This window comes from Oncorhynchus clarkii, chromosome 23 (genome assembly GCF_045791955.1).
Source record: "Oncorhynchus clarkii lewisi isolate Uvic-CL-2024 chromosome 23, UVic_Ocla_1.0, whole genome shotgun sequence".
Taxonomy (NCBI): domain Eukaryota; kingdom Metazoa; phylum Chordata; class Actinopteri; order Salmoniformes; family Salmonidae; genus Oncorhynchus; species Oncorhynchus clarkii.
Window position 1 is genome coordinate 11,107,087 of NC_092169.1, and position 12,531 is coordinate 11,119,617.

The following is a 12,531-nucleotide window of genomic DNA, read 5'->3' on the forward strand; positions in this document are numbered from 1 at the left end:
TGCCTGGCTGTGGCCCTGCCATCTCTCTCTCTCTCCCTCACTAGCTCTCTCTCTTTGCTGTGAAAGATGTGAGAGTTTGTGTTCTCAAAGTATACTATGTAAATTAGTTTCCTCCTTTCAAAAATACAGAATCGTAGAAGTCTTGACACCCAGAAATAGGAGTTGACGGGCAAGGACTGGTGGAATCAATTCTTTAGGACGTGACTCCACACTACTACCCTTGTGGTGAACGAAAAGTGAACAAGAGGCTTGTAGCATCAATACTCTTTGTTCACCGGTAGGCGGTCCTGTGTGCTCTGGGCATTACTGATGCAAATTATTGAAATAAGTCAAAAGATTTGTTATTTTCAGTGGGCTAAAGTACTTAAGTAAAAATACTACAAAGTACTACTTAAGTAAAAGTTCAGATACCCCAAAAAACTACTTAACTATTTGTATTTGAAAACTTTTACTTCACTGCATTCCCAAAGAAAATATTGTACTTTTTACTCCATACATTTTCCCTGATACCCAAAAGTACTAGTTACATTTTTATTGCTTAGCAGGACAGGAAAATGGTCCAATTCATCTACTGCCTCTGGTCTGGAGGACTCACTAAACACAGATGCTTTGTTTGTAAATTATGTCTGCATATTGTAGTGTGCCCCTGGGTTCCATAAATTAAATAAATATTTTTAAAATTGTTCCGTCTGGTTTGCCTAATATAAGCCATTTGAAATTATTTATACTTTATACTTAATTATCAAAATTTATTTTTGCAATTACATTTACTTTTGATACTTAAGTATATTTAAAAGCAAATACTTCTAGTACTTTACTGGGTGACTTTCACTTTCACTCAAGTGTGACAATTAGGTACTTTTTCCACCAGCGGTTAATTTCACTGAACAAGTCAAAGATCTGTGTCAGTAAAAAGAGCTGAACTTCCCAACCCTATGTGCTTCTTCCACTTGGGTAGAGACTCATTCAAGGGTTTTCTTGATTTTTTAAAATATTTTCTACATTGTAGAATAACAGTGAAGTGATCAAAACTATGAAATAACACACATGGAATCATCTAGTAACCAAAAAAGTGTTAAACAAATCAAAATATATTTTATATTTGAGATTCTTCAAAGTAGTCACCCTTTGCCTTGATGACAGCTTTGCACACTCTTGGCATTCTCTCAACCAGCTTAATGAGGAATGCTTTTCCAAAAGTATTGAAGGAGTTCCCACATATGCTGAGCACTTGTTAGCTGCTTTTAATTCACTCTGTGGTCCAACTCATCCCAAACCCTCTCAATTGGGTTGAGGTCAGGTGATTGTGTAGGCCAGGTCATCTGATGCAACACTCCATCACTCTCCTTCTTGGTCAAATAGCCCTTACATAGCCTGGAGGTATGCTGTGCTAGCCATGCTGGTTAAGTGTGCCTTAAATTCTAAATAAATCACTGATAGTGTCACCAGCAAAGCACTCCCACACCATCACACCTCCATGTTTCACAGTGGAAAGAAATTCCACAAATTAACTTTTTACAAGGCACACTGTTAATTGTTATTTGAAATGCATTCCAGGTGACTACCTCGTGAAGCAGGTTGAGAGAATAACAAGAGTTGGAAAAGCTGTCATCAAGGCAAAGGGTGGCTACTTTGAAGAATCTCAAATATAAAATATATTTTGATTTGTTTAACACTTTTTTGGTTACTAGATGATTCCATGTGTTATTTCATAGTTTATGTCTTCACTATTATTCTACAATGTAGAAAATAGTACAAATAAAGAAAAACCCTTGAATGAGGAGGTATGTCCAAGCTTTGACTGGTACTGTACATGGATTACGATAATGGCATACTGTGCTCTCTCTGTATGTAAACCTTACAAAAATATAAACACAACATGTAAAGACTTGGTCCCATGTTTCATGAGCTGAAATAAAAGATCTCAAAAATAATAAGCACAAATAGCTTATTTCTCTCAAAAGTTATGCACAAATTTGTTTACATCCTTGTTAGTGAGCATATCTCCTTTGCCAAGAAAGTCCATCCATCTGACATGTGTGGCATATCAAGAAGCTGATTAAACAGTATGATCATTACTCATGTGCTGGGGACAATAAAAGGCCACTCTAAAATGTGAAGATTTGTCACACAACACAATGCCACAGATGTATCAAGTTTTAAAGGAGCATGCAATTGGCATGCTGACTGCAGGAATGTACACCAGAGCAGTTGCCGGAGAATTAGTTTATTTCTCTAGCATAAGCCGCATCCGATGTTGTTTTAGAGAATTTGGCACAACATCCAACTCGCCTCACCCGCAAACGACATTTTTTATTTTAACTTTATTTAACCAGGTAAGCTAGTTGAGAACAAGTTCTCATTTACAACTGCAACCTGGCCAAGATAAAGCAAAACAGTGCGACACAAGCAACAACACGGAGTTACACATGGAATAAACAAGCGTACAGTCAATAACACAAAAAAGAAAGTCTATATACAGAGTATGCAAATGGCGTGAGGAGGTAAGGTAATAAATAGGCCATAATAACGAAGTAATTACAATTTAGCAGATTAACACTGGAGCGATAGATGAGCAGATGGTGATGTGCAAGTAGAAATGCTGGTGTGCAAAAGAGCAGAAAAGTAAATAAAAGCAATATGGGGATGAGGTAGGTATATTGGGCTATTTACAGATGGGCTATGTACAGCTGCAGCAATCGGTTAACTGCTCAGATAGCCGATATTTAAAGTTACTGTGGGAAATATAAGTCTCCAGCTTCAGCGATTTTTACAATTCGTTCCAGTCATTGGCAGCAGAGAACTGGAAGGACAGGTGGCCAAAGAAGGTGTTGGCTTTGGGGATGACCAGTGAGATATACCTGCTGGAGTGCGTGCTATGGGTGGGTGTTGTTATCGTGACTCCATTTTTCATTGTTCCATTTGTTTTGTCTTGTTCCCCACACACCTGGTTTACATTCCCTAATCACATTGTGTATATATATTCCTCTGTTCCCCCCCATGTCCTTGTGTGGAATTGTTTTGTGTTACGTGTTTTATGTGACGCACCAGGCTGGTTTTCCATGTTCCGTGTTTCTTTCACGATGTATGTTTATTTGGTAACTAGCTCGTGACTGTTTGTGCTTTGCACTTTTGCCATTTTTGCTGGAGGTTTTGACACAGTTGCTGTTTGCTCCTGCCTAAATAAAAAGTGTCTGCCTGTGAGGAGGAGCGCCCAGGAGTTCGCCCAGGAGACATATGTCTCTGAACCCCTGTGTCAGGGGTACATTCGGCCCTCCACTTCACCCGTCTCCTCAAGTTTCTTTTTTTGTAAAGAAGGAAGAGGGAGGTCTGCGCCCGTGCATTGACTATCGAGGTCTCAATCAAATCCCGGTGAGGTACAGTTACCCGCTACCTCTCATCGCCACGGCGATTGAGTTAATGCACGGGGAGCGCTTCTTCACTAAACTGGATCTCAGGAGGGCTAACAACCTGGTCGACTATCCAATGGTCGACTATCCAGAGCGTGTACCGGGAAAGGTCTAACCACAGGAACAATGGGAATCCCTAAACTAAGGGCGAACGCTCTGTCGAGAAAATTCCCAGCCGCGCCTGAATCGACGAGCGCCTTATGCTGGGAATGCAGGGAAAACTCAGGTAAACAAACATGAACAAACAGGTGTAGTAGTAGTAAAACAGCCAAAAATGTGGCAAAGCAATTCACTTTTAAGTTAGGTTAAATCCAATACTGACACATTACTGAGTACCACTCTCCATATTTTCAAGCATAGTGGTGGCTGCATCATCTTATGGGTATGCTTGTAATTGTTTAGGACTGGGGAGTTTTTCAGGATAAAAAATAAACGGAATAGAGATATAGCACAGGCAAAATTCTAGAGTTTTCCTCTAGGATTTTGCCTGTGCTAACTCTCTACTCCATTTAGTCTGCTTTCCACCAGACACTGGGAGATGAATTCACCTTTCAGCAGAACAGTAACCTAAGAAAACAAGGCATATCTATACTGGGATTGCTTACCAAAAAGACAGTGAATGTTCCTGAGTGGCTGAGTTACAGTTTCGACTTAAATCTACTTGAAAATCTATGGCAAGACCTGAAAATGGCTGCCTATAAATGAATAACAATCAATTTGACAGAGCTTGAAGAATATTGAAAAGAATAATAGGCAAATTAGTTTGCACAATCATGTGTGGAAAGCTGTTAGATACAGTCGATTTGCCTGCCCACTGTCCTAGTAATAAACTTTCGTTACCTTGACACTGTCTGCATCTGGGTCTTCCCTGAAACATGATAATTGTAGGTTTATAATTTGTAATGTACAAGTTTTGAAAACTCACAGATATACAAGTATGAATATTTATTTATTCGCAAACTATAGTTGTGGCTGCCCATAAGATAATGGAATCACATTGTATTTATAAAACATGGTTTAGATATTGTTGTAATCAATTACTGTATATGGTTGTAATCAACTATTTTGGTTAAAGTCCTCCAAAGACTTCCATTGGGAATAGTTTATGCCTGTTGCATCCAGCAATTCCCAAATGGAAACCAATGGAAGACGCCTGTGACAATTCTACCCTTTCTCCTATCCTTTTTTTCTTTATCTTAAAACAGGTATGTGGTGTACAAAAGCACATTGTCTATAGAAAGTGTTAGTGATACTTACCTTTCATGTTTAAATTGTCAAGTTTAAATGTGTAAATTGATCGAGTGAAAACTGTTAGCGATCTTGAAATATAGGTGACTGGGTAGAGGCTAAGCAAGGCTAGACCAAAGACTAACACAGGAAAAAATGGCACCATAATATTCTGGTTTGAATTGACTGATGTATTGCTCCTTAGGCAATATTGTAGGTGTTTTTCTACTCAGTTTACAGTGCAATCGGAAAGTATTCAGACCCCTTGACTTTTTTAAGGTTCTGTTACGTTACAGCCTTATTATACAATGGATTAAATGTCATGCTGTGGGGATGTTTTTCAGTAGCAGGGACTGGAAGACTAGTCAGGATCGTGAGAAAGATTAATGGAGCATCGTACAGAGAGAACCTTGATGAAATCCTGAGTACTCTGGAGCAGGTTCTCTGACTGGGGCGAAGGTTCACATTCCAACAAGATAACAACCCTAAGCACACATCCAAGACAAAAACAGCTTTGGGACAAGTCTCTGAATGTTGTTGAGTGGCCCAACAGGAGCCCGGACATGAACCAGATCGAACATCTCTGGAGACCTGAAAATAGCTGTGAAGCAACGATCCCCATCCAACCTGACAGAGCTTGAGATGATCTGTAGAGAAAAATGGGAGAAACTACCCAAACAGAGGTGCGGCAAGCTTGTAGAGTCATACCCAAGAAGACTCAAGGCTGTATCACAGGCACACCTCCAATTGACTCAAATTATGTCAATTAGCCTATCAGAAGCTTCTAAATATGTAAACAGAAGCTTATCAGAAGCTTCATCATTTTCTGGAATTGTCCAAGCTTTTTAAAGGCACAGTCAACTTAGTGTTTGTACACTTCTGACCCACTGGAATTGTGATACAGTGGATTATAAGTGAAATGTTCTGTCTGTAAACAATTGTTGGAAAGATTACTTGTCATGCACAAAGTAAATGTCTTAACCGACTTGCCAAAACTATAGTTTGTTCACAAATTTCTTGTTGAGTGGTTGAAAAACGAGTTTTAATGACTACAACCTAAGTTCATGTAAACTTCCGACTTCAACTGTATCTGCATGTCCAGGTCTTATATTTAGCCTCCTAGTGAAGTGTTTTACAATTTTTCTTTTCAGGACAACCAGAGCTACAAGTAGCATACAAAACAAGTTTACATGTATAGATGTATTCATGAGTTTTATTGACAAATGTCAATAAAAAAACAAGGCCTGCCAAAGCAAAACCTGTTTTAAAATGATACCAGCAGATAATGAGGCTAACCAACCTCCTTTGTTTTTTTCTGACATTAAATTGTTTAGTGCAAATCCATCCCTTGTATTGTAGGTGCATTATTGTATATGAAAATAAGGAGCTGACAATTTGTAGGGTAATTCAACATGTCGAAAAGGATCTTGGGGCGCGTAATTCTACCTTGTTTATTTGCTGAGAATGATTTTAGAGTACAAGGTCAATGGCATGGAGGAGGATTGCAGAGATTGTTGATGTTGAAGTTAGGTGAAGAGAGCTTTGCACAATGTTTGCAAGTCAAAACCACAATTTCCTTTACCTAAAGTACCCATTACATGTAGGCCAATGTATTTTACAGGAAGTGAACTATAATCATCCATATCAAGACACAGGTATAATGAAAGAGCCATAAGATATAATATATGAGAATCATGATGTTAAGATACCATAATCCGGAGGAACATCTGTCAGAACGCCCCAGAATATGCTCTTTCAGTTAAGATAGGAGACAGAGCCAGTCACATGTGGGAACCGATCCAATGAATCATGTTGATGTAGGTTTAGATAGAGCCTTATATACTGCTATGTAAGGAATTCCCTTCTGGAGGCACTTAAGGCCGGTACTTATGCATCTAAGTTTGATTGTGACCTCTCCAGCTTGCTGACAAAGTGTGACACATTTAATACTTCCACAACATGCCTAATCAATCAATATTGAAAACTTTTCTGGGTTCTGTCCAGAAAAAAAACTTTAATACCTTTTTACAGATTGACAAATTGGATGTGTGAAGGGTGGTAGATTCCTTCTTGCTAGCTTCACTTTGCCACAGGACAAGCGTAGCCCCAGTACGCTAATCAACCTTATTTTGTAGACATAATTCGATTTTTGGGGCTAACGAGAGGCAGAGTCAAGGAGGAGGAATGAACACATCTGATTTTAAATTTAGCTTGTTAAATAATACTTCTGGGGAGGAATTATTAGTCCAAACAGTTGCAAAATGAAAACAAGAGGTTCTATTATTGGACAAATTCAGCTAGGTCCCTCCCTGTTTCGTTCCGCTTTCTTCCGTTTAAGGAACATTTTTGCAACAGAATTGGTGTAATGAATACACCCCTCCTCTCTCTGGCTGTGTATACACAAGCAGTCCAATTCTAATCTTTTTCCACCAAATTGGCTTTTAACCAATCAGATCAGCTCTTTGGCCTATAATTGGGCAAAATATTAAAATTGGCCTGCCTGTTCAAAGTCCTTTAGAAATGTTCCTCTACTAGTCTAGGCCAAATAAATATATGGACTGGTCCTAGGCTACAACCTATTGGTGCTGGAATTCATAGGATAAGCACCATTCTAACAGGTGCCGATCTTCCTCATTTATTTGGGATTGATATGCACCACTGAAATAACAGGCGTGGGATGTAATGTGAGAGTCATTCCTTGTCATTTCAGCAGGCCATGACACCCACCATCTCAGATTGTTCTGAAATCAGTTCTGTAGTTAAAAACAGATAAGCATTCAGGAAACATCTCGTTGAAATATAATTTGATCTGAGAAATTAAGCTAATTGATTGGCCATTTTAATTTATAGGATTTATATAATACTCAATAATTATAATACCTAACATCCGATGTGGCCCAAACTTTTTTCTAACAATGAGTAGAACATGCGTTATCTAAAAAAGTGATCAAAAGCCATCTACGGACCCCTCCACACCAAATGCCAATCCTATCCCAACAACCAGTATATAGTATCAGTTCTCTATTTTGTCAAGTATTATGGAGCTGTGGCTCTGAATATTGTTTCTTTATCCTATGTAATGTATTCTCATTTAATTTGGTGATGTTTTTCCCCCTATTCAGAGAAATCTGTTTTTGAAGTTGTTGGGTTTATGGCCCATCCTGCATCCTGATATTACCAGCTTCTGACCACTAGATGTTGCTGTTCCTGCAATCAGGTGATTATTTTTCAAAGATTGTAGGTGATTAGGTGATTATTTTTCAATTGTTAAAGGAATAATTCACCCAAATTACATATTGGTTGTCTAACCTTGTAAGTGGCCAGGTAAACAAAACCAAAGCATGGGTTGGGGTATACATGGTCCATAGACTGCTTACAGCAGGGGTTCTTAAACTTTTTCAGCCTGGGACCCAAATGAGAAATTCTGTGTTTTCCTGGAACCCAAGCTTAGGAAAATATGAAACTATATGTAAATATCAGTACATTGCCCTTATGCTTAAAAAACAAACAATGAAATACCCATAAATATATTTTCAAGTTTATTTTTTCCCAATTAAAAACACTCTTACATCCCTGTCTAGGTTGGAACTGTTGCTGTTGAAATACAATAATTAATTTCATTCTAAAGTGGACTAATTGATCACATCACACAATGTAGATCAGAAAACACACACACACACACACACACACACACACACACACACACACACAGTCCTAAATGAGGTGTGTGGCTGGTTGACGTTTTCAACAAGAATGTCTATTTTGGGCTCAGGTTTTGACAGCGCAACACTGAGGTCATGATGACCTGCTGTAGATGAGCAACCCAGAACTGTGTGAGTGTGCTGCCATCCTGTTAGAATGTAACAGATTATTTTATTATAGTGGTTAAAATTGACTTTCATTGTGTTCCATGGTGTTTATCGCCCCCTAGTGGAGCTCTCTTGTACTTATAAAGACTGCACGGAAACAGGAAGTAGATTAGAGTAGTCATTTCTGCACGCAGAGAATCGGCTAAAAACAACGCTACGGTGCAGTTATTTCAGTGCAGCCATTTCTTGTCACGCTTCAGCCTCGGAAAATATTTGTTTCTAAGTTCGATTCAAGCATATTGCTACTGATGATATTGTTATTGGTAGAATTGCTTACTTATCAATGCTAGTTGGTTGCATTTACTCACGCAAATTGCCTTGCATGTATGCCGTCAGATGTATTAGTTTGCTTGTGCGTCATGTAAACGAATTGTAAAACATACAATACTGTAGTTTTGTTACTGTTTCTAGTGTAATATGCTTTGTTAATGTACGGAGGTGTTTGCACATCATTTGAGTAATGAAAGGAGTTGGCTAGTTGCTACTCATAATTGGCTATCTGGTTTGGCATCATGCCAGATACATGGTACCTTGGCCCATGCTTTGTATTTCTGTAACTTCAGCTTGAAATGTATAATGTACAGCTACAGTATGTCGATGTAAATTGAATATTAAAGTATATTTTCTGCATTTCGCGGTTTTACAACAAACGCTGTCAATATATATTCATTCAGAAAAGTCACGCAATTGGGAGTCCATTGAAGACTCCGTTGTTAGCTATCTGTCTGGTTTTGTATGAGAACGCAATTCCAGGGCAGAATAGTAAGTATGCTTGCCTCAAAAAGCATCTTGCTTCAATCTGTTTATTCCAGTTCAGAATACAATTATTAATTGTATTTTAACAGCAACAGTTCCAACCTAGACATGTGTTCAATAATCATTTCTACAGTAAGATGTACAGTATAATTTTTCATCTGTACTGTTTGAAAGAAACTCACATCTACTATGAGAGATAGTACTCCCTTATTTCTGCTTATTATAAAATGACAACAATGCCTTGTTGGTTGACTTTTCCACTTTCGTAGCACTGTTTCCTGAAGCATTCTGCCCTGTTCTGAAATAACTCCCTGGGTTTACCGTCAAGTTGTGGATATTTTTTATTTTATTTCACCTTTATTTAACCAGGTTGGCTAGTTGAGAACAAGTTCTCATTTGCAACTGCGACCTGGCCAAGATAAGGCATAGCAGTGTGAACAGACAACACAGAGTTACACATGGAGTAAACAATTAACAAGTCAATAACACAGTAGAAAAAAGGGGAGTCTATATATACATTGTGTGCAAAAGGCATGAGAAGGTAGGCAAATAATTACAATTATGCAGATTAACACTGGAGTGATAAATTATCAGATGGTTATGTACAGGTAGAGATATTGGTGTGCAAAAGAGCAGAAAAATAAATAAATAAAAACAGTATGGGGATGAGGTAGGTGAAAATGGGTGGGCTATTTACCAATAGACTATGTACAGCTGCAGCGATCGGTTAGCTGCTCAGATAGCAGATGTTTGAAGTTGGTGAGGGAGATAAAAGTCTCCAACTTCAGCGATTTTTGCAATTCGTTCCAGTCACAGGCAGCAGAGAACTGGAACGAAAGGCGGCCAAATGAGGTGTTGGCTTTAGGGATGATCAGTGAGATACACCTGCTGGAGCGCGTGCTACGGATGGGTGTTGCCATCGTAACCAGTGAACTGAGATAAGGCGGAGCTTTACCTAGCATGGACTTGTAGATGACCTGGAGCCAGTGGGTCTGGCGACGAATATGTAGCGAGGGCCAGCCGACTAGAGCATACAAGTCGCAGTGGTGGGTGGTATAAGGTGCTTTGGTGACAAAACGGATGGCACTGTGATAAACTGCATCCAGTTTGCTGAGTAGAGTGTTGGAAGCAATTTTGTAGATGACATCGCCGAAGTCGAGGATCGGTAGGATAGTCAGTTTTACTAGGGTAAGTTTGGCGGCGTGAGTGAAGGAGGCTTTGTTGCGGAATAGAAAGCCGACTCGATTAGATTTTCGATTGGAGATGTTTGATATGGGTCTGGAAGGAGAGTTTAGAGTCTAGCCAGACACCTAGGTACTTATAGATGTCCACATATTCAAGGTCGGAACCATCCAGGGTGGTGATGCTGGTCAGGCGTGCGGGTGCAGGCAGCGAACGGTTGAAAAGCATGCATTTGGTTTTACTAGCGTTTAAGAGCAGTTGGAGGCCACGGAAGGAGTGCTGTATGGCATTGAAGCTCGTTTGGAGGTTAGATAGCACAGTGTCCAAGGACGGGCCGGAAGTATATAGAATGGTGTCGTCTGCGTAGAGGTGGATCAGGGAATCGCCCGCAGCATGAGAAACATCATTGATATATACAGAGAAAAGAGTCGGCCCGATAATTGAACCCTGTGGCACCCCCATAGAGACTGCCAGAGGACCGGACAGCATGCCCTCCGATTTGACACACTGAACTCTGTCTGCAAAGTAATTGGTGAACCAGGCAAGGCAGTCATCCGAAAAACCGAGGCTACTGAGTCTGCCGATAAGAATACGGTGATTGACAGAGTCGAAAGCCTTGGCAAGGTCTATGAAGACGGCTGCACAGTACTGTCTTTTATCGATGGCGGTTATGATATCATTTAGTACCTTGAGCGTGGCTGAGGTACACCCGTGACCGGCTCGGAAACCAGATTGCACAGCGGAGAAGGTACGGTGGGATTCGAGATGGTCAGTGACCTGTTTGTTGACTTGGCTTTCGAAGACCTTAGATAGGCAGGGCAGGATGGATATAGGTCTGTAACAGTTTGGGTCCAGGGTGTCGCCCCCTTTGAAGAGGGGGATGACTGCGGCAGCTTTCCAATCCTTGGGGATCTCAGACGATATGAAAGAGGTTGAACAGGCTGGTAATAGGGGTTGCGACAATGGCGGCGGATAGTTTCAGGAATAGAGGGTCCAGATTGTCAAGCCCAGCTGATTTGTACGGGTCCAGGTTTTGCAGCTCTTTCAGAACATCTGCTATCTGGATTTGGGTAAAGGAGAACCTGGAGAGGCTTGGGCGAGTAGCTGCGGGGGGGGGGGGGGAGCTGTTGGCCGAGGTTGGAGTAGCCAGGCGGAAGGCATGGCCAGCCGTTGAGAAATGCTTGTTGAAGTTTTCGATAATCATGGATTTATCGGTGGTGACCGTGTTACCTAGCCTCAGTGCAGTGGGCAGCTGGGAGGAGGTGCTCTTGTTCTCCATGGACTTCAGTGTCCCAGAACTTTTTGGAGTTGGAGCTACAGGATGCAAACTTCTGCCTGGAGAAGTTGGCTTTAGCTTTCCTGACTGACTGTGTGTATTGGTTCCTGACTTCCCTGAACAGTTGCATATCGCGGGGACTATTCGATGTTAGTGCAGTCCGCCACAGGATGTTTTTGTGCTGGTCGAGGGCAGTCAGGTCTGGAGTGAACCAGGGGCTATATCTGTTCTTAGTTCTGCATTTCTTGAACGGAGCATGCTTATCTAAAATGGTGAGGAAGTTACTTTTAAAGAAAGACCAGGCATCCTCAACTGACGGGATGAGGTCAATGTCCTTCCAGGATACCCGGGCCAGGTCGATTAGAAAGGCCTGCTCACAGAAGTGTTTTAGGGAGCGTTTGACAGTGATGAGGGGTGGTCGTTTGACTGCGGCTCCGTAGCGGATACAGGCAATGAGGCAGTGATCGCTGAGATCTTGGTTGAAGACAGCGGAGGTGTATTTGGAGGGCCAGTTGGTCAGGATGACGTCTATGAGGGTGCCCTTGTTTACAGAGTTAGGGTTGTACCAGGTGGGTTCCTTGATGATTTGAGTGAGATTGAGGGCATCTAGCTTAGATTGTAGGACTGCCGGGGTGTTAAGCATATCCCAGTTTAGGTCACCTAACAGAACAAACTCTGAAGCTAGATGGGGGGCGATCAATTCACAAATGGTGTCCAGGGCACAGCTGGGAGCTGAGGGGGGTCGGTAGCAGGCGGCAACAGTGAGAGACTTATTTCTGGCGAGAGTAATTTTCAAAATTAGTAGTTCGAA